We start from the raw sequence: 23411 nt of genomic DNA, 5'->3' as shown, positions 1-23411 counted from the left end.
CATGTTAGTCAAAGTACTGTGAAGATTTTCTTACTAGTATAGAAGAAATGCTTATTTTCCTCTCTGATTTGTTTCTATAGCAAGAAGGCTTACTTATAGTTTATAAATTGCTAACTTTGTAACTTTTTTAAAGGATAAAACAATGCACTCTAGGAAATGTGCCTGGAGGCCCAGATTAAAATCTGCTCCTCCAGCCCTTCCAATGATTTGAGAGACTTCTGATTCCTTGTATTCTATCTCTTCCTGATTGAAAGAGCCAGAGTGACTTTTGTTATCTGTAACTAAACCTTGCCAGATACACAGATGCACTGTGTATTATACCATGTGATATGTAAAATTGAATCCCACCAGTCAAGGAACCTCTCCTGCTTATTCTGCTTTTAACAATATTATTTTAATACAGATGCCAATAAAGCATTAATATTTTGAAATTTATGGAAGAGTATTCATTCACACGTAATGCCAGTCTAATGAACCAAAGACTGAAGATAATCCCTTCCAACAGTCTTAAATTGCTATTAATTCTTTTCTTGATGAGACAGGGTGGCGAACAACAGTAATTCATAGTAGACAATTTGCTTACATTTTGTTCCTCATGTGGTTATTGTTTCAGAAAAATAGCCTAAAATTTATCAAGAAAGATAGAATAGATTTTTGAAAGCATCAACCAGGATTGGTTGGTAGTCTGGAGTAAGAATAACATCAGATTTTCATAAAGATGGGTAGACAGCACTTTGAGCTCATACTGAAGAAATACATGTCAATTGTAAATAACTTAGGACTGCTAATTAAGACAGAATCCGAATAATTCCTTCAAGCCATCTTCTACTAGAAACCTTTTAAATTTTATGTGATTACTTAGATAGTTCTCTGGAAATACAACTATCAAGGCAAGTTTATTATAACTTCCTTACACATTCTGTCTACTCAAATCTTCATCTAGGCCCAGCTAGCAAACCAGGCCAAGAGACAAATTTTAGAAGTCCTTCAGACCTCTGATTTTTTTTAAGTGCTGTTTCTGAGAAGACTCAGAGCCACAGAGAAGTCAGGAGCCATCACAGTATGACTCCATCTCCTCCCACATCCATGCTGGGCAGGACTTTTCAGCACATCTCAAGTTTTCTGGGTTTTGCAACAGCCCAGGGTAGCTCCTTAAATCTGCCATGCCTACTCTCTCAACAGATCTAGGCACCACCTAAAGGGAGTTTGCCAAGTCACAATCTCCTTTGTGGTCTGTGAGTTCCACGAAGGCAAGAGAGTTCTCATTCATATTTGTATTCTTAGCACACAGAGCACACTTAACAAATATTGAACAAAAATAAAGACTCATTCCTGAACTGCATTCTACAACTGCTCCTTGAACTCTGTCCCATCCTGCTATCAGTTATCACAAGCTCTGCTGTTCATTCTCCCATTTCTGTCCTGGTTTCACCTCTGAGACTGTCCTCACACTGTTATCTTTGCTGCGTGGCTGCAATTCTGAGTCTCTGTGCTAGAGATACTGGTTCCAGAACCCTGAGGAAGCCTTCTCCTGGTTTGGCCTGCCACTGGACTCTATGCTGGCCCCGTGCTGGCCCAGGATTGTCACAGCAGCCCAGCCAAGATATATCTGGGAGAGGGGTCAGCATCCCTGCAAACTTCTTGGATTGAGACAACTTTCATCTGAGATACATTATTGAAGAATTTTCAATCTAAAAATAGGAAAGCCCTTCAACCCCATTCCTCATGCCTCCTTGTCTTGTGAAAGAGATCCTGAACCACCCACCAAGAAAGAAATAAGGAAATGGCAATGAAATCAGACTGAATGAACAGAGGGAGTAAGGGTATTCACTGAAAGGTTGGCATTGAGCATTTGGAATTTAAAAGACCAAAAAAAGTCTTGGTTTTACCTTTTTTTTTTTTTCCATTTTCAAAATGTTTCGGTGGCTAAAATAAGTTATACTTTGAATTCACTTAAGAGCAATGAATGTTAATATATTAGAAGTTACTTCATGAAATAAGGACAATGTCTTTACTTCAAAATACTTCAAAGTAGTCATCTGACTATTTGACAGAAGTATTATATTTTATTAATCCTGTGTTGAAATGATTGCTTAATTACTTAGTATTTTCATTTACACTAGCCAGAAGTGATTACTTTCCACATTTTAGATTTTTCAGAGTAAAAATGATACAGTCTTAGACTGGACTTTAAATTGGCTATAAACTGGGTTTTTTTCACACATAATTTGTGAATATAACTGATGGTAGCTACTCTTAGGTGTTTGTCCCCAAAATGTTACATTGGGGGTCCTTGGGGATGAATTCTGATCTTTATATTCACATTGTTGACCAGTAATAAACTGACATTTGGCCTAAAAATTAGTAGGATATGTAATCCTTCACTCTATCCATGCACTTCTTGCTCTTGAGAAAAAATAATTTACTCTGGGAATCTGACGTATAGCTAGCTTCTTGCATTGTGGAATTTGATTTTGGTGCTCTGACCCTGATAGTCCAGCTCTTCACTAGGGCTCACTTTTGTATTACTGTAGCAACAGCTAGCTTTTGTCTCCATAGTCAATGACTGCATCTCCTGACCCTGCCAACCGTCTCTCAAATTCATCTTCTTTTTTTTGGTTTTTTTTTTTGGGTTTTTTTGCGGTACGCGGGCCTCTCACTGTTGCGGCCTCTCCCGCTGCGGAGCACAGTCTCCAGACGCGCAGGCTCAGCGGCCATGGCTCACGGGCCCAGCCGCTCCGTGGCATGTGGGATCTTCCCGGACCAGGGCACGAACCTGTGTCCCACGCATCGGCAGGCGGACTCTCAACCACTGCGCCACCAGGGAAGCCCTCAAATTCACCTTCTTACTTAGAAGAAACAGGGGAGGAATGTGGATGAACCACTCTAAATCCATCATCATTGCTCTGTTTTGCTGGTGACAGGTCTGTGGTGACATCCTGTGTGAGGATCACTCCCTGTGCTAACAGATGCACAACAGCACCAGAACGGTATGACAGCTCACTCACTCCAGGTGAGAAGAGGTTTGGGGCACACTAGGCTGAATGATAAACTCCTCAGCACGCTAGCTAACATCACTTAGAAGAGGAATACTTAGGTGAGAAAGAATCCTTATTCTGGGCTGAATAGCAGAAGCTGCCCAAGTGGATGTGGGTCAAGGCTCCTTAGATGGAGCTGACATAGGCTGAAGTTGGGGTCGTGGCTGGCTGAGCTGGGGATGAAGGCTGCTTAGCTGAACTAAGAAGGGCAACAGATACTGGATTCCAGAGTAGGCCAGGCCGGGAGGAACAAGGTAGAATGTGGTCTAAGTGAGCTAAGAAGAATTGCGCTATGCTGGGCTATGGGAGAATGAGAGCAAGGCCTCAGGATGTTGCTGGGCTGTGTCAGTCTGGGTTATAGGAGAGGAGAGAATTACAGCTAAAGGACTTGGAGATGAGGTGAGGTAAGGAGAGAGATCGGATGGGATGGGTATGGGGTCGGGGAGAGGCAGGAAGGAGTAGTGGAGAGATGCACCAAACAGGAGGCTTAGCGCAAGTTTGAGCTGGAGACTCAGCTGACAGCTCTAGGGCAGGAGTTTAGGAAAGGGATAGCCAGGGACTATCAGCTGTGCAGGAGCTGCTAGGAGTCAACAGCTGGCTCTGGGAAGGACAAAGAATGAGAAAAAAGAAATCATTAAATTTGTAGGAGCAGAAGGTGGGTGGGAAAGGGAGGTGGGGATGAGAGTTATCATTCTGGTTAGAGCTGGCCTAAATATTCTATGTTACCATCACCTTGGAAGTTCTGGGCATGTTAGTTGCTGTGTAGGCAAAACTGGAGAAGCCCGTCTCCTCTGTACTCAATCGTGGCTAATGACTTTAGTAGACTCTAATGAACCGTGCATACCAGGAAAGGAAAAGGTTAACTGAGATTGAAAAAAAGCCTTATGTGGCAGTTTTCAGATAAGCAGGTTGACTTGGCTTGTGTGAGGGTGATGATGCCTGATTTGGAAAAGAGCAATTTATGTTGTACCGTTTTAAAATCCATTCTGGCACACTGTGATGAATGTGTTGGCTGGCAGCTAAGAACTTGCTGGAATGCAAGAGTCTTTCACCGATTATAATCGACACTTCCCCTTCCAGGAAAGAGCCTTTCTCATCTCTGAAGCAGTGGACTTATCAATTTGCATAAAATATGCCATTCTCATTGAATATATATTTATCATCTACCACTTACTTTCCTACTGTCTTTTTTTTTTTTTTTTTTTTTGCAGTACGCAGGCCTCTCACTGCTGTGGCCTCTCCCGTTGCGGAACACAGGCTCCGGATGTGCAGGCTCAGCGGCCGTGGCTCACGAGCCCAGCCGCTCCGCGGCACGTGGGATCCTCCTGGACGGGGCCACGAACCCGCATCCCCTGCATCAGCAGGTGGACTCTCAACCACTGCGCCACCAGGGAAGCTCCCTACTGTCTTTTTTTTTAATAAAAGCAGAATTAGTTTACAGTGAATCAGCATCTTTAAATTCAGCTGTGCTGGGTGACTCTGTCAAGAGTGGCAGGAAGTCATCGCTAGAAGGGGGAGGGGAAGGAATAAAATGATCCTTTTCTGTTTCCATGATCTTTTCTGTATGTATCTAAGTGGTTAAATCACCAATTAGGTTAGATGCTAATTAAATATAAGACAGATTACAGCGCTGTTCTGATATCTTGTTAAAGTTGTACTTATTGGTTGTTTATTCTTTACCTAATTCTCACTAGAAAGGATCAAATAGCCCAGCTGAGTTCAAAGAAGGCTGCCAACCCCCCAGGTCTTACACCAGTCCCTGAACAAAAAAGGAACACCCAGGATCAACAGCCTACTCTCAAATCCCTCAAATACTACATATACCACCTGCTCACATTTGCCCTGTTCTGGCTGCTGTTTATCCATGAAAAAGCCAAGCCTGAATTTTCTCAAGGCCAAGATTTATGAAAATGCCAAATGAATCAGTTCAAAATTGTACACATTTGGTTTCATTTGATCATAACTGATTCTTCACACTGTAGACACCACTCACATCTCAAATTTTATTAAACTCAAATAACGTAAAGCAATTGAAAAATGGTGAACAGATGGCATCTTGTTTCAGACCAAACCGTAAGTCAGATTTTGAATGAAACTTGACAACATCTGGTTGCTTAAGTGGCATACCTAGATTTATTAAAGTCGTTCCACTCCTTTAATGCTATTTAGAGAACACACACAAATATATAATGCTACTGCAAAGCTGAAAAGAGACTTTATAAAGTCCCATCACTGGCAGGGACATTGTATAGGAAGGAAAAGCACAGTATAATCCATCGCATCAGGAGTTAATTTTACCAGCAACAGTACCAAAATTTAAAATGTGTGAACTCTTTGACCCAGCAATGCCATTTCCAGGAATATATCCTAAGGAGATCACTAGTAAAGTACATAAAGATGGCAAGCAATGATATTCATCATGGCTTTCTTTACACAATGAAAAACTGGAAATAACCTAATTGTCCTTTAATGAGGGACCTGTTAAATAAAAACATCAATGCAATATTATGCAGTCATCAGAAAAGATACTGTATATGTATATATATTGACATTAAAAAACCTTCATGTCACATTGCTAAGAAAAAGAAGGGTATAAAAGAGTATTCATGGTATGACTTTACATAAAACAATTTATATATATACTTACAGATGGTGAAATTTCAATTATTCAGCACTTTCTTCTTTTTACTTTTTAGGTTAATTTTCCACATAAGCATGCATTTACTTTAAAATCCAGGAAAAAAATCAAGCTATTTTCATTAGAGGAAAAAAAGTCATTACTCGGTATTTCAGTTAGAAAAAATGTCACCCAGGAAGCCAAATGTAGCTCTTACATTTCTGTGCCTTCTGTTGCAAAGAAAATTGTGGATAAACAGACCATATTACAGAGAGAAACTGGATGGATGGTGTGTAGAACCCAAACCAAAACAAAGGTGAAATACTACATAAACTAAGGAGGATGCCTTTATTATACATAGTGTTTGAAAGAATTAATTCATTGCTCATGTGTGCGTGCATTACTATATTTTCAGGACTAACAAAAAAAATCGTATGGATTCTAAATGGCAGCAAAGAATATAATCAACACTGGTTTTTCTTACATAAGTTACCACTCTATAAATCTCTGTGTTAATGTGGAAAAATCTGACCTCAACAGATGGACCTCATGCTGTTTTCTAAAACATGAACAGATTTCTGATCTTCTGGACCAGGAAATGGAGTCAGCACTAAAACAGCGGACACCATCATCCATCTCCTAGAATTTCAATTTAAGGAGCTGCTAATAAAAGCAATATTTCCTCTTTAAAAATAATAGCACAGTGATATGTTTGTGTCCTAACGGAATGTGCTCTCAATATAGTAAAAACATAGTGGAGATTTGTTGCAGTGGAGGTGCTGGCTGACTGATTACTGAACTGCACCAATTTTGGAGAATCCCCTGTCGTTCTTGGCAGGTAGCATCATTTGGCAGCTTCCATCCTTCACTCTCCAAGTTTCTAATGGAAGGCACAGTCCTGAGGGCTGCCACTCTGCCTGGTTAAATCTTCATCCCATTAGCCCAAGGGCCCCCTTTCCTTGAGCATCTTCACAGGAGCAGTTTCACAATAGATACCCTTGGGCTTGAAGTCCCAATAAAGGGCTCTCAGTCACGTAATTAGCAACTTTGCATTTTTCCCCCCCAGCTCCACCACTTTCTAGCTGTGTAACTTAAGGCTGTGAGGAGGCTGGTGGAGGCAGCAAGACTGGGTCTGAGGAGGAACTGGGGCCAAGGGGATGGCCCATGAGGTCAGGATATTGGTTATATAAAGGGAGAATGAGGAAATAGTTCAATACCCTGAAGATAATGGGAACCAGATTTCTCACCATCAGAGAAAGAAGATACAAACAGAAAAAGGGTGAAGACTAGAATGAGCACTGTGGTGTTGGAGTGCAGTTGAAGATATTAGAATAAACACATTTTAATATAAATAGATGAATAGATATAGAAATAAATATAGATGTGCTGAAGAGTTTCCCAGTTCTGTCTGCTAAGATGGCCCTAAAGTTACAATACTCCAGTAGCAATGACCACACCTAGCACCCAGATCTTGCATTCTCTACTAAAAGGAAGCTGGGCTCTTTGGAAAAATAGCTTTTGAAATGACTGAAATGGTTGGGGCAGGAAAAGTACAAGACTAGCCTGGAACATCCTACACTAGAAAGTACTCTGATCATAGAGATGTCAAAACAACACAAGAAGCAGCTTGAATGGGATTCGAATGACCAAATCCGTAACAATTTCAGCATCAAAGTCAATAATCATTAATCATAGTAATTGGTTATAATCCACCTAATAGAATAGAAATCCACAAGTCCAAACTAATGTAAATAAATGAATAAACAAACAAATAAATAAATAAAGGAAGAGAAAACTCTCCCTTACAACAGAATACCAACTAGTAAAGGTCAAATGAATGTTGGAATTGGAAAAATTGCCATTTGGCAATCATCATAGTAATAATTTATTTGAACAAGAACCATCATAAAATAAGTGACCGAAAGACTGTTGAAGAATAGGATGCTTACATAGTCTCAAAGTGCCCCCCACAAAAGGCTTATAATTACAAAGGGAAAAATAACAACTTTACAGTGGAGAAGTTATCACCTTAACCAAGTCATCAAAGTTAACATCACCAGCAAAAAGACAAATCAATATTGTATCCCTTAATAAGATCCACTGAAAAAAACAGTATTGCTTCTATCATCTTCCTGACAAAAATGTGTAACTATGCCCAAAATGCATAACGTGCATCAGACAAACCTAAATGAGGAACATTTACAAAATTAATGGCCTGAACTTTCAAAAATGTCAAGGTCACTAAAGACAAGGAAGAAATGAGGAACTGTCACAAATTAAAGATTAAAGAGACAGGACAACTAAATGCAATTCATAACCCTGGATTTAACTCCAGACAAGAAATAAAAAACATTTTTCTGAAGAGGAAATTATTGGGGGAAATGGCATATATTGAAGGAGGTCTGTGGATTCAATGGCAGAATTATATCAATCTTAAGTTCCTCACTTTGGTGACAATTCTGTGGTTATGCAGGAGGGTGTCTTGTCTTTAAGGAAAACTACTTAAGTGTAGCCTTCCTACTTAAGTACTTAGGGGTAATTAGGCATCACATCTGCAGCTTATTATCAACTGGTTCAGAAAAAAAGAGAAAGTATATGAATGAATGACAAAGCAAGCATTGTAAAATGTTTATAATTGGAGAACTTGGGATGAAGTATATGTAAGAATTACCCTTCACCCCAAGAGTTCATTGGACTATGCATGCAAGTTTTCTGTAAGTTTGAAATTATTTCTAAATAAAACATGAAAAAATATACTGGGGATAACAGAATCTACCTAGATTTTTTGGGAGAAGTACATGAGTTAATATGTGTGAGGTGCTTAAAGCAGAGCTAGGTATACAGTAAATGCTAAATAAATGTTAGCGATGATGGTGATAGTGGTAATGAAGTCCTGAACTTTACATCACAACTCATCTGAATCAGGACAAGTTGACTCTGGTTCACTTACTTGTTTTCTCTTTTTAGATTCAATTTAGAAATTGAAAAAAATATTTATTTACATTTGAGATGCTAACAACATTATTAAACTTGTTTACTGTAGTTTAAGCACACAGTGTTCATGTAGAACAATATTTTATAAACTGTTGTCCTCAAGAAAAAAGGATGTTAGTAGTATGTTTTAAATAATCAAGTTTTTGAAATTTTCATCCTTCATTAATTTAGGCAATATGATAATAATGAGATTATATGATAAGTACATACATATATATATATTTCTTTATCCAAATACAGTATATACATTAACATGTGTATGTTTATTATAGGGTAACTATATACAAATTATAATAATATGCATAGAATTAAAGACCATGAGAGTTGAAAAAGGCTGTGGAGTTCATCTACTCCAATTTCTTTGAAAGTAACTCTAGCCTCTACAGCAACCCCAACAAATAGTACAGTTTCCATTTGAACTTACAGTCACAGAAAACTTATTCCTTCTCAAGGCAGCCACCTGGGAGTCATTCTGATTGTTAGAAAATTCTTTTTTAACATTGAGTCAAAAATCTCTCTATATGTAATCTCCAGTGTCTGTTCCTACATATTTGCTCTGGGATCACTAATTAATTCTCTCTTCCACATGACATTTCAGTATCAGGAACTACTATTTCCTACCCTCCCCGTCCCAGGTCTCCTATCATGAGTTTTCTCTTCTACAAACTGAAAATCTTCTCTTTCTCAATTATTCCACGTATAATCGTGGTTTTCATCTTACCACCTTAACCATTCTTCTCTGAACATATACCAGTTTCTATGATCTCTCCGAGTCAGGAGATCCTGTTTCTATGAGGGCAGCCTGAGATCACACCAGCTATTCTGGCAGCCTCATGCATTTATGTTTATTCCTTCACTTGGTCAATATTTACTAGGTGCCTATGATGTGGAAGGCACTGTGCTAAGATAGTATGAGAGATAAAATTAAGAAAACAGGGGGCTTCCCTGGTGGCGCGGTGGTTGGGAGCCCGCCTGCCGATGCAGGGGACGCGGGTTCATGCCCCGGTCCCGGAGGATCCCACATGCCGTGGAGCAGCTGGGCCCGTGAGCCATGGCCGCTGAGCCTGCGCGTCCGGAGCCTGTGCTTAGCAACGGGAGAGGCCACAACAGTGAGAGGCCCGCGTACAGCAAAAAAAAAAAAAAAAAAAGAAAACAGGGACTACCCTGGTGGCGCAGTGGTTAAGAATCTGCCTGCCAATGCAGGGGACACGGGTTCCAGCCTTGGTCCGGGAAGATCCCACATGCCGCGGAGCAGCTAAGCCCCTGCACCACAACTACTGAGCCTGTGCTCTAGAGACTGTCACAACTACTGAGCCCGCGTGCCACAACTACTGAAGCCCGTGCTCTGCAACAAGAGAAGCCACCACAATGAGAAGCCCACACACTGCAGTGAAAAGTAGCCCCTGATCACGGCAACTAGAGAAAGCCCATGTGCAGCAATGAAGACCCAAGGCAGCCAAAAATAATTAATTTTTAAATTTTTTAAAAAACAGATAATGGTAATAAAAGATAACATTTTTAAAAATCTAGAAAACATACGCTTTCTCTTAAAGAACTTACATGTTCATTTTGGAGAAAAGAAATATGCTAACAAGTACCACAAAACAGACACAACAAGTGCTATGCACATTAAAGGAAGTTATACAATTAAATATGTATTTGCTTTAACATCAGAGTACTAGAGAACAAAGCAAAAGTAATGACAATTTCAGACTAGACAATTTCAGACTAGCATGAGAACCAGTAAAAAGCAGCAGCTTGTGATTTAAGCAACATTAAGAGAGAAATTTCCAGATTAGGAGAATTATTCACAGATTCAGAAGACACAAACGGTTCATAGTTTTACTCTTAAGAGCTCTGACAATGGGATCAATAATCACTTGTCCAGAGTGATTTACATGCAACTTTATAGAAAGGCAAGAAAATAAATAGACTAGACTACTATGCACCAGGCTTATACCAAGGGCTCAGTGTGTATTATTTTACTTAATCCCACAACAACCCCAACAAGGCAGGCACTAATGTCAGTCCCTCTTTAAAAAGAAAAAAAATTAGTGAAGATCAGCAAGCTTCAGTAACTTGCCCAAGCTTACAAGGAGCTTACTATAGCAGTCAGCCTTCAAATCCAGACTGTCAGCTTCCAGTCCAACTTAAGGCCATCAACTACTTACTACCCAACAAAGCAATATCTGGCAAATTCCCACCCACGTCCCCAAAAACTTCCAGGCGAACTACTTGGAGAAGGCTCTCACTAAACAATCTGTTCCTCCTCTGGACTCAAGAACAGTTTCTACAGGACTCTGTTACAGTCCTTGATACAAGGTATCAATGTGAATTGTGTATGTAACACAAACCCCTGATAAAGTGTTCCTGCTCCAAGAACAGAGATTGTGTCCTTATCTTCTTCTTGGAATCCCCAGGCCCTAGGGCATTGCCAGACTCAACAAATGCTAGGAGAATGGCATAGCTGGTCTCCTTTGAAGAAAGTCACCCGTTTAACCAGAGACCTCTAATTCTGGGTCTAGTTAGTTGTGGTACAGAGCATTGGTTGCCACAATGCTGCAACCTAACTCTATCTTCTATCTCTTAACTCTAACTAAACTAAGGGAATCTGGGAGTTCCCTGGGAGTCCAGTGGTTAGGACTTCACATTTCCACTGCAGCGGGCACGGGTTTGATCCCTGGTCAGGGAACTAAGATAATGCGAGCCTCATGGTGCAGCCAATAAAATGATTTTTTTAAATTTTTTTAAAAAAGGGAAGGGGAAAGATATATTTGACTACATAAAAACTGAAATTTTCCATACAGCAGAAAATATCATAAAGTTTAAAACTAAAAAATCAAGAAAAGCTTGCAACATGTAACAGAGTCTTCAGTATACAAAGAGTTTTTACAAATAAGAAAAAGAATATAAGAAAAATAGAAAAATAAGGATATGAGCTGGAAACTCACAAAACAAAAGTAAGTATGACCAATAAATATATAAAAAGATGCTCTTTACTGCCTACCCAATTGGAAGAAAACCCTGATTTTGGTGATAGTGTGGGGATACTGACATTCTAATTCAGTGTTTATGTTGGTATATATTGGTACATCTTTTCTGTAGAACAATCTAGAAATAGTGTTCTTCCAACAAATATTTCTTGAATATACATATATTTGACACTGTGTAGATACTGAGAACATAGTAAAGAATAAAGCACACAAGGGAGGAGACAGGAAATAATTGAACAAATAAATAAACAAATCAATGTATCAAAGCATAAAATGTACATATCCATTGAACGATCAATTTCACTTCTAGGATTTTTTTTCTAAGAAAATAGATAAGTGCACAAATGTTTGTTCAAAGATATTATTGCAGAACTGTCTAATAACAGCAAAAATTGGAAATAAATAAGTGTTCATTATTATAAGGTTGCTTAAACAAATTATGTTCTGCCCACATAGTGCAATATTATACAACACTTAATGATATGACCTAGTTTTATATGTATTGGTTTGAAAGACATTAATGATAAATTACATAGTGAAAATGCAACCAACAGAAGATTGGTCCATTTAAAATGCATGTGTGTTCATCTAAGAGAAAATCTGTTAAAGTATGGAAGTTCCATAAAAAACTAAAAATAGAGTTACCTTATGATCCAGCAATCCCACTCCTGGGCATATATCCAGAAAAAATGAAAGCTCTAATTCAAAAAGATACATGCACCCCAGTGTTCACAGAGGCACTATTTACAATAGGCAAGACACTGAAGCAACTGAACTGTCCATCAACAAATGAATGGATAAAGAAGATGTGAGATATAGAGATATAGGTATAGATATAGATAGATAGATAGATACACAAGGGAATATTACTCAGCCATAAAAAAATGAAACAATGTAATCTGTAGCAATATGGATGGACCTAGAGATTATCATACTAAGTGAAGTAAGTCAGACAAAGACAAATATTATATGATATCATTTACATGTGCAATCTAAAAAAATAATACAAATGAACTTAATTACGCACAGACCTAGAAAACAAACTTATGGTTACCAAAGGGGAAGGGGGAATAAATTGGAGTATGGGATTAACAAATGCACACTACCATATATAAAATAGATAAATAACAAGGATTTACTGTAGAGCACAGGGAACTATATTCAATATCTTGTAATAAACTATAATGGAAAAGAATCAGAAAAAAGAATATAATGCATATATGTATAACTGAATCACTCTGTTGCACTCCTGAAACTAACACAATATGGTAAATCAACTATGCTTCAATTTTTTAAAAATCTATTTACAATGGTTTTCTCTGGTTTTATGTATTTCTCGGTCACCTAAATTTCTTACAGTGAGCATACATTTTATGAGAGAAAAACCACAGATATTCAATGTTTTGAAAAGTATATATGTAATCTTTACAGAGTTCACAAACCATATCCCACCAGTATATTTGAAATTGTCAGCATTATGATACATCTTAGTCATATTTTCTTCAGATTATAACTTTCCATAAGATTGTTAGCTAGCTATTGTTCTGTATTAAATTTTTCATTAATTCTTCTTGTTTAAACTTCCTTTAGCAACATCTTTTTTGTATCAATATCAATTTTACATCTTTCTAGACTATCTTTGTTCTGGAATTTAAATATGTGTAAATACTTCGTTGCTCAGCAAAATACCAAACACTTTAATTCACCTGTTTCCAAGGTTCTGTGACTTGGGAACAGATAACTATGGAAGTTAATGGTTCTGCGGAGTTCAGAAACACTTAACCTGTCAAAAAATAAAGATGGATTACACAAGAAGCTCTGGGAAAAATGTGTGACTTGTAGTGTGTGATGGCACTGAAAAGCAATGAGTGTATTTACATGTGCGTAATGTTTGTGTGCATATACACATACATGCATCCTACATATGCTATGCATATGCATAGGTGAGAGTTCATGTTTATGCTCACCCTGTGTCCTCCCATGTAGGTAAATCAAACCTGTTATGCATATGCTTTATCTGCACCCCAGGGCGAGCCACATTTGCCTTCATGTTATCTGCGGGAAACCAGCATCAACCCATCCGCAAAGGGTTTCAGTGTCGAGCCAGGGAGCCGGCGCCACTCTGGCCACCTGCCTTGGAGAGCGGCTACTCAAAGGTGCGGAGTAGAACCGCAAGGCAGGCCGCCGCCCGGGAAGTAAGCCGACGAAGGAGCTTGAAGCACTTCAGCACCACGGACACGGGCAACCCCAATCGAGTCCTTTCGAGCCGTAAAGCTGGCGGAGACCGCCCCTTCCCCAGGCGCCCCCAGCCCTCTTCGCCTAGTGCGTCACTATCTCCGGGCCCTCAATCGTCACTGAGACGCCAGCTTTCCATCCCGCTCCTCGCCAAGCCCGGCAAAAGCCTGGCCGGAGATGCGGGTCCGCGCAGCGCTCCCACTCGCCCTTCCTGCTGGCCCGCGGCACCCTGCCATCCTCTTCTCTCTAAAGAGGCCAAACGGGCGCACGAGGCGTAGAAATTCTACAGCCCGGAGCCGGGTCAGGGAGGGTCCTGTTTTCCTCCCCGGTGGTGGGGAAGGCTGAGCGGACTTGCTCTGAGCCTCCACCCGCTACATTCGGCCGCGGCCTGGCCCTTCCTCCTTGCCCTCGCCTTTCGTTAGGCAAAGATTTCTCCAAACCATTTAATCTCCGCGAAAATCTCAACCCACATAGACTGGCGTCCAAGAGGCAGAGACAGACAACAGAGTAAAGGCAAATACTCATTCTCGGCCCTATTTCTAAAACCATCCAGCATTCTTAAAAGTTTGTATTTGAAATTGATCCCATGGCGCCATAGGGACTCTCCCTTGTTTGGGTGGGTTCCTGGGCGAAAGGAAAGCAGTAGCTCCTGGCCTTTATCAGAGAGGCTGGGGAAGGACCCATACATGCGACGGTGGCAGGAAACGGGGGCGCACAGCTGATACTGACCCTACCGAACCCGCGTCCAGGTTTTCCAAGAGAGCAGTGCCGGGAAGTGGCGGCCCCGCAGCCGTTCAGGCGTCGAGCAGAGCCTCCGCAAAGGCTTGTAAAGGGGGCGGGGCGCTTCGCCCAGGGCCCGGCCTAACCCCAAAAGAGGGACTCGGCCTCTTAAGTGCCTCGGCTAAAAGCGAGCGTGTGGGGTTCGGGGTACGCTCCCACTCCTTACGGGTGGGGCGGCCCGGCAGGCAGCGTCAAGGTCCCAGTCCACTGCTGCCGACCGGCTGCCGGGGCCCGGTTACCTGTGCGTCGCGGCGAGGAAGGAGCGCCCGGTGCTCCGGCCGGGGCTGCCCGCTGCCGCGCGCCTAGTCCAGGCTCTGAGCCCACTGAGGCCACCGCGCGCTTCGCCAGGAAAACCGCGGCAGGGGCGGCTGAGGCCGCCTGGCTGGGCAGGGAGAGCGGCGCCACAGGCACAAACCCTGCGCCTGCGCTCTCCGCTGCTCCCCCTCGCTTCCCACCGGCAGGTGCCCAAGTGGAAGACCAAAGGGGAGCGCCGGGGATTTGTGCCCCTTACTCGCGCGGTGGGAGGGCCCAGGCGCCGCGAAAGTGCCTTCCGGGATCGCTTTAGCCTATGCCCTTCGAGAGACCGGGTCTGCCGGAGTGACATGGTTTTGAAGCAATCGCCGGTCTGCCGGAGTGACATGGTTTTCTGGAAGGGGGCAGGGAGGCAGCCTCAATCCATTTCCACCTGTCCCTTTGCGTTTAAAAGTCGCAAGTCGATTCCTTGATATTTAAAACATGTCTAGCATCAGTAAATCGTGGTCCGGGAAGGTCTTCGGGCATCCCCCGGCTCCACCTGGTGTTTTACCGATGAGGTCTCTGGGGCAAGTGTCTTGACGCTGCAGATCTGGTTCCTGGACGGAGGTCTATATACCCCAATCCCGTGCTGAATGAATACAGCTTCTTGGAAACAGGGTCACGAGGACAGGCAGGAAGGCCATCAGCATAGGCCAGGCAAGAAAGGGTGAGGCCTGAACCAAGGTGCTAGCTGTAGGAAAAGATAGGAAATGACTGCTGGTTTTTCCTCTGTCCTTCCAGATCCACTCACCACCCTGTTCTGTGACTCAGGACTGACTTTTATGGACGACATCAACTGTCCTCTGGCTTTTGTCTGGTTTTGGCCAATGGGAGGCATGTGCAGGAGGTCCATCACAGGGCAGAGTGTTGATCACAGGGCAGGATGTTACTCAGGACCTCTCCCCTACATTCTCAGAGGGCCATTCTATTAGCAGTGGCTGCATTCTTTATCCGAACGCCATGACTCCAATCCTGTGGCCCTCTCCTACAGTTCATTCTTAGTCCTGTTTACCACTTGCTGCCCTTGCCCCTGCAGGCCTGGCTCCCAGATGTTTCCTTTAAACCTGCCCACACCTTTTTAAATAGCCTCTTCCTTAAATTCTCAACTATCCCCTGGATGTGCCATGCCATCTTTATCCTACCACCTTTTTCCTACCATTCCAGGACACTATAATACTTCACTGCAGTTGGGAAGATTCATGAGAAAAAAAAATGTGTCAAAGAAAGATGAGACTTTTGGGACTTCCCTGGTGGTCCAGTGGTTAAGACTCCATGCTCCCAGTGCAGGGTGCCCTGGTCAGGGAACTAGATCCCGCATGCTGCAACTAAGAGCCTGCATGGCACAATTAAAATATCCTGCATGCTGCAACTAAAGATCCCGCATGCCCCAACTAAAGATCCTGCATGCTGCTACAAAGATTCCACATGCCACAACTAAGACCTGGTGGAGCCAACTAAATAAATAAATAAATGTTGGAAGGAAGGAAGAAAGAAAGAAAGAAGGGACTTTTAAAAGGTGAGATGTCTCCCAGAGTCATCTTGATAGCTCCCAGGCTCCAGGCAGCCATCATTCTAGGTGATCTCCCCACCAAGTCCCCCAGCCTGAGGGTATCAAAGACAGTTTGAATAGACCCAAGAATGGGATTCAGACTACTCAGAATCAATGTGTTCCACAAAAGGGCTGGGGGTCATCTAAGTGTCCAGCACAATAGAACTTTTGGGTGCCTCTTGATGGGAAGAGACAATCTAGATCTTTATGGAGCAAGTGCTGGTGCTCTCCCAACTGCAGCTGGCCTGCTTTTGAATGAGTTGATATCCTTAGGACACTTAAAAGAGTCTTGGGCACAGTGTCTGGAAAATGTGTTTATGAAGGAGCTGCTGAGTGATGCGGTTGTTGATGAGAGTCTCTGGCTGTTTCAGTAGAAAACCCAAAGAATGTTCCCAAAGAGGGAGGAAATAAAAGGCAATAGAGTGAGTAATGATTGCCCCTAGCACTCCATGTCAGCTGGGTCTGAATCCAAGGCCTGACCATCTCTCTGGCTTGTAAAAATGTTCAAACTGGTTTAACTAGTTTAATTCTTTCCCCATCCCACCCCTTCAAAAAGCACACAGACAAAAACAAAACAAAACATCGAGGCATTATCTTGGTAAGACTTACCCAAAGGTAACCCCAGGAGTAGCTGCTTGCAAACAGAATTAATATCTCCCCTATTTGTACTGAATACAAATGAGACCAGAACAGAAAATTAACAAGTATCTTTGGCCTTGCTTCATTTTGAAGAGGAAGGATCCTTTGTTGTTCAGAAAGCAACCTGGGCATTAACTGTGCTGATCTAGGTAAGGAGTAAAGGAACAGAAGCAAAAGGAGCCTCAGAAGGCTAGACTCATCCACAAAACTCAGCTAGATTTTATGTTTCTCTTGGAGGAAGCGGGGGAGGAAGAGAGCCAGAAAAGTTTTGAGGATGCGATTGAGAAAAATGAAGATGTAGAGTGATCTGAGTTTGAGAGGTTTAAGACTAGGAATTTAGCACAGCTGCCATTCTGAATGATACTGAGAGACACTGAGAAACAGGAAGAAGGATTTTTAGATGTTTTGTTATGTGTAATAAGTGGAATTCTTCTTTTGTGCTATAATATTGAGGACTTTTTCCGACAATTGTCAAAAACGCAAACTGATTTAACTGAAAAAAATCTATAAATAGATAGCTTCAGGTGTGGCTGGATCCAGGGTGCAAACAATGTCATCAGGATATGGTCACTCCTTCTCTCTCTGTGGACTTCAAAGAGTTTATTCTCATGTAGTGATTTTTCCCCACCTCCCCACCTTTCGCCAGTGTTGAAACTATATCATCCTTATAGCTAATCATTCCAGTAGAAACAAAGCACATATTTCCAAGTAGTTCCAATAAAATCTTATTACGTCTCATTAGCAAATTCTGGATCATATACCCAACCGTATGCTTTAGTCTAGGGACAAAGAATGGGGGAGGAGTCATTCTCCAAAGGAAACTCAAGGTTCTATTATCAGTAAAAAACCCATAAAGTGATGGGCAAATTTGGGTGTCACAAACTGTGATAACAATATGAAACAATTTCTAAGAATATACTGTTAAGATAGGAAATACACAAACAAACAACAACAAAAAAAAGAAGTACAGACCAGTGTGGACTGTAAGTTGCTGTTCGTGTAAAAGAGGGGGACTAGGGCTTCCCTGGTGGCGCAGTGGTTGAGAGTCCGCCTGCCGATGCAGGGGACACGGGTTCGTGCCCCGGTCCGGGAGGATCCCACATGCCGTGGAGCGGCTGGGCCCGTGAGCCACGGTCGCTGAGCCTGTGTGTCCGGAGCCTGTGCTCCGCAATGGGAGAGGCCACGACAGTGAGAGGCCCGCATACCACAAAAAAAAAAAAAAAAAGAGGGGGACTAGAGAGTGAGAAATGGACAAACAGACAGACCAATAGGCAGGTAGAAACATAGAAATGTATAGGGACATACAAATATACATGCCTAGACAGAATATCTCCAAAAGGATACACAAGAAAAAAAAAAAAGTGATGAGCAGATGAAAAAAGAACATGTCCATTATAGGTACCTCTCAAAGAAACTTCTGTTAAGATTTATACTGCTTTTCAATTTTTTGATACTAGACTAGTGTTTCTTTTGAAAATGACATCATGTTGACATGGAGAGCAAGGCAGCTGAAATTCTTTCAACCTAAAAAATAAAGTGAAATATTTTGCTGTTCCTACAGAAAGAGATGTCAGAAAAGATTTTTTAAATATATTTTGTTTTGTTTCCATATACATACAGCCTTTGTTCAAGAGGCCTGTTTTCTGATCCCAAAAATTGATTCAAATTCCTCAAAGCCTGAAGAAATTACTAGAGTTCCTGATTACCATTGTGAAAATACGTGTTTCCCCCATCAGCACCACCACCACTTCACTCTTGCAGTTAGACACAAAGCTCAGTTCTTGTAGCACTCTGGGCCAAGCAACTAAAAATTGGTTTGTATATCCACACAGGGAGGCACACAGTAACACCCCATTTTAGGAACATTCAGACTTTTATCAACCTCAAATACCTGGCACACCACAAATCTTGAAGTAAGTGAGGCAACTTGCTGTCTCAAAATTCAAGCACTTGCCTTAGTCTTCAAATTGTGTACAAAACAAAGGGCACCAACAATAAGCACAGTTATCTATTTTCCCCCAATCAATTCTTTCTTCATTATCATTTACTACTCTATTACCACATTTGCTCACTTCACCAATTACTAGTTCTGAGCTTCAGATTCCTCATCAGAAAAGGGGACAATAATAACCTACTATACAGGGCTGTTATGAGGATTAAATTAACTAATACATGTAAAGGGCTTAGGACAGTGTTGGGCACCCAGCAAGCACTAAATTAATGTTTACTATTAAGATTAGAGGGGCCCAAAAGTAAATCCCTCTAGATAAGTAAAACGAGTAAAAAGTCTGTATGGAGATCATGTCTGAAGAGAATGCTGTATAAGGAGAGTAGCTGTTTGTTCAGCTTCAGAGACCATAAGGAAATGTGAATCCAGTGTTGAAAGATCTTCTATTTTTTAAATATGGGATAGAAATCTTGATTTTTTTTAAAATTCTTTCTGGGATAGATTTTTTTTTTAATTAATTAATTTATTTATTTTTGGCTGCATTGGGTCCTTGTTGCTGTGCAGGCTGTCTTTAGTTTCGGCGAGTCGGGGCTACTCTTCGTTGCAGTGTGCAGGCTTTTCACTGTGGTGGCTTCTCTTGTTGTGGAGCACGGGCTCTAGGCACACGGGCTTCATTAGTTGTGGCACACAGGCTCAGTAGTTGTGGCTCACGGACTCTAGAGCACAGGCTCAATAGCTGTGGCGCACAGGCTTAGTTGCTCCACAGCATGTGGGATCTTCCCGGACCAGGGCTCAAACCCATGTCCCCTGCATTGGCAGGCAGATTCTTTTTTTTTTTTTTTGCGGTACGCAGGCCTCTCACTGCTGTGGCCTCTCCCTTTGTGGAGCACAGGCCCTGGACGTGCGGGCTCAGTGGCCATGGCTCACAGGCCCAGCCGCTCCGTGGCATGTGGGACCTTCCCGGACCGGGGCACGAGCCCGTGTCCCCTGCATCGGCAGGTGGACTCTCAACCACTGCGCCACCAGGGAAGCCCGGCAGGCAGATTCTTAATCACTGCACCACCAGGAAAACCTTGGCTTGTGGGATCTTAGTTCCCGGACCAAGGATCGAACCTGGGCCCACAGCACTGAAAGCGCCGAGTCCTACCACTGGACCACCAGGGAATTCCCAGAAATCTTGATTTTTAAATGAAATTTTCTGGTTATTAAAAATGCAAATGCATTCATGATTTTTAAAAACTCAACAAACTAAGAATAGAAGAAACTAACTCACCATAATAAAGGCTATATGTGAAAAACCCACAGTTAACATTACATGCAATGGTAAGAGACTAAAAGCTTTTCCTCAGGAATGAGACAAGGATGCCCACTCTCACCACTTCTATTCAACATAGTACTACAGGTTCTAGCCAGAGCAAATAGGCAAGAAAAAGAAATAAATGACATTGAAATAGGAAAGGAATGATTTCTGTTCACAGATGACATGAGTTTATATGTAGAAAACCCTAAATACTCAAAAAAAGACTGTTAATAAATTAATTCAGCAAAATTGAAGGATACAAAACCAATGCTCAAAAATCAGTTGTATTTCTATACACTAACAATGAACACTCTTAAAAGGGAATTAAGAAAAAAATCCGTTTACAATAGCATCCAAAAGAATAAAATACTTAGGAATAAACTTAACCAAGGGGATGAAAGACTTGTACAATGAAAACTAAAAAAACTTGGCTGAAAGAAATTAAGACAAAAACAAACAGAAAGATACCTTGTGTTCATGGACTGTATGATTTTAAATTACTAAGATGTCAGTACAGCCCAAAGTGATCTACAGATTCAATGTAATCCCTGTCAAACCTCCAATGCTGTTTTTTGCAGAAATGGAATCCATCCCAAAACTCATACAGAACCTTAAAGCCAAAAAATGTTGAAAACAAAGAACAAGTTTGAGGTCTCACACTTCCTGGTTTCAAAACTTACTGTAAAGCTACAGTAATCCAAATAGTGTGGTATTAGCACAAAGACAGCCACATAGACCAAAAGAATAGAACAGAGAGCCCAGAAACGAACACATATATGGTCAAATGATTTTTGACAAGGGTGCCAAGACCATGCAGTAGGTAAAGGACAGTCTTTTCAACATTTAATGTTGGGAAAACAGAATATCCACATGCAAAAGAATGAAGTTGGATTCTGCCCTTACACCATATACAAAAATTAACTCAAAATTGATCAAAGACATAAATGTAAGAGATAAAGCTATAAAACTCTTAGAAGAAAACATATGGCAAAACTCCATGACAATGGATCTGGCAATAATTTTTTGGATGTAACACCAGAGGAACAAGCAAAAAGAGAAAAGATAGCTAAGTTGGACTTTATCAAAATTAAGTGTCTTTTGTGTGTCAAATGACACTATCAACTGGGTAAAAGGCAACCCATAGAATGGGAGAAAATATTTGCAAATCATGTATCTGATAAGGGATTGATAACCAGAATATATAAAGAATGCCTACAACTCAACAACAACAACAAAAGCAACTGATTAAAAAGTTATCAAGGACTTCCCTGGCAGTCCAGTGGTTAAGACTCCCCACTTCCACTGCAGGGGGCGTGAGTTCGAACCCTAGTCGGGGAACTAAGATCCCACATGTTGTGCAGTGCAGCCAAAAACAAAAAGTTATCAAAAGCCTTGAATAGACATTTCTCCAAGGAAAATATACAAATGGCCAATAAGCACATGAAAAGATGTTCAGTATCACTAACCATTAAGGTAATGCTAATCAAAACCACAATGAGATACCACTTCACACCTATTAGGGAGATTATTATCAAAAACAAAAACAGAAAATAATTAATGTTGGTAAGGATGTGGAGAAACTGGAACACTTGTGCATTCCTGGTAGGAATGTAAAATGGAATACTGACTACAGAAAACAGTATGGCAATTCCTCAGAAAACTAAAAATAGAATTACCATATGATCTAGCAATTCTACTTCAAGGTATTAAATGTAGTGAAAGCAGGGACTTAAACAAACATTTGTAAACTCATGTTTGTAGCAGCCTCATTCACAATAGCCAAAAGGTGGAAGCAATGCAAGTGTTGTCAGATGAATAAACAAAATATAGAATGTACATAAAATGGAATATTATTCAGCCTTTAAAAAGAAGGAAATTCTGTCATATGATACAGCATGGATGAACTCTAAGGACATTAGGCTAAGAGAAGTAAGCCAGTAACAAAACAATTAATGTCGTATGATTTATATGAGGTACCTAGAGTAGTCAAATTCATAGAGACTGAAAGTAGAATAATTGTACCTGGGACTGGGGGTGGGTGGGGGCTGAGGAAGAGAGGATGGGGACTTAGTGTTTAATAGGTACAGAGTTTCAGTTGGAGAAGATGAAAAAATTCTGGAAATGGATGGTAGTGATGGTTGCACAGCAATGTGAATACACTTTAGAACTGTATACTTTAAAATAGTTAAAATGGTAAATGTATGCTATGTATATTTGCCATAATTTTTAAAAAGTTAACTTAAAAATGCAAATACATAAACACTGTCAAGCACATCCACAAGTCATAGTACTCACAGAGGAAACTATGGGCTTACAAAAAAAAAATTAAAAATCACATGAGGAATCACCAACAGAGAGAGTCAAGGAGATGCAGCAGGGAAGATTAACTCTGGTCCTGGTTGCTTCTTACTGGCACTATGGATCCCCCGATGTCTGGCTGTGACTCCCAGAGGATTCCCAGCCCAAGTAATTTGCAAGTGTCTTTTGGCTGCGAAGTCACTTTGCTGCCACCATGGTGACAGACCAACTAGCACCATCAGCTACTTTCTATATCCCTCACAGTGCAGGCAGGAGCCCCTGGATCACTTCCATACTACACAAGAGTATGAGGAGAGTCACCTCGATGACTCCTTGTCTATGCCACACTGCACTTTTCCTCTGCTTTCGTCATCCTGTGTTGGTGCAGAGGCACCTTGGGGGGCTTCCTCCTCCCACATTCCCGACAGGGAGTAGAACAGAAGCCCCTTCTACTCTCAGCTTCCTCCACAGTCTATTCAATAGCCTTGGAATTTCTGCCTGGAAAGTTAAAGTCACAATACAAGGGTCTACCTCTTTACTCCCAATCTCTCTCACTTTCTTCTCCTTTCTGCACTCAAATAGCAAAATGAACTTTGACTCTTTTTTTTCTCATTAAACTCCTTTTTTAGGAGTCCTAATCCTCCCCACCCTCATGGTTAGTAGGTACCTTTGGCTGACTAGAGAGAAAGTCATATACATGGAAATGCAAAAGAGATGAACATGTTG

General features: G+C 41.3%; 1 protein-coding gene across 1 annotated transcript in view; it reads right to left on the bottom strand.

Moving 5' to 3' along the window:
• Nucleotides 1-15036, bottom strand: part of SLC35G2 (solute carrier family 35 member G2) — a 32550-nt gene extending 17514 nt beyond the window's left edge. Inside the window, exon 1 of the mRNA XM_065876769.1 lies at nt 14897-15036. The gene's annotated coding sequence lies outside the window, so the exon portion shown is untranslated. The remainder of the gene's footprint in view (nt 1-14896) is intronic.
• Between the last annotated feature and the right edge of the window lie 8375 nt (nt 15037-23411).

Source organism: Phocoena phocoena, chromosome 4 (genome assembly GCF_963924675.1).
Source record: "Phocoena phocoena chromosome 4, mPhoPho1.1, whole genome shotgun sequence".
NCBI lineage: Eukaryota > Metazoa > Chordata > Mammalia > Artiodactyla > Phocoenidae > Phocoena > Phocoena phocoena.
The sequence above is the reverse complement of the archived record's forward strand: the minus strand, read 5'-3'. Positions and strand labels throughout refer to the sequence as shown.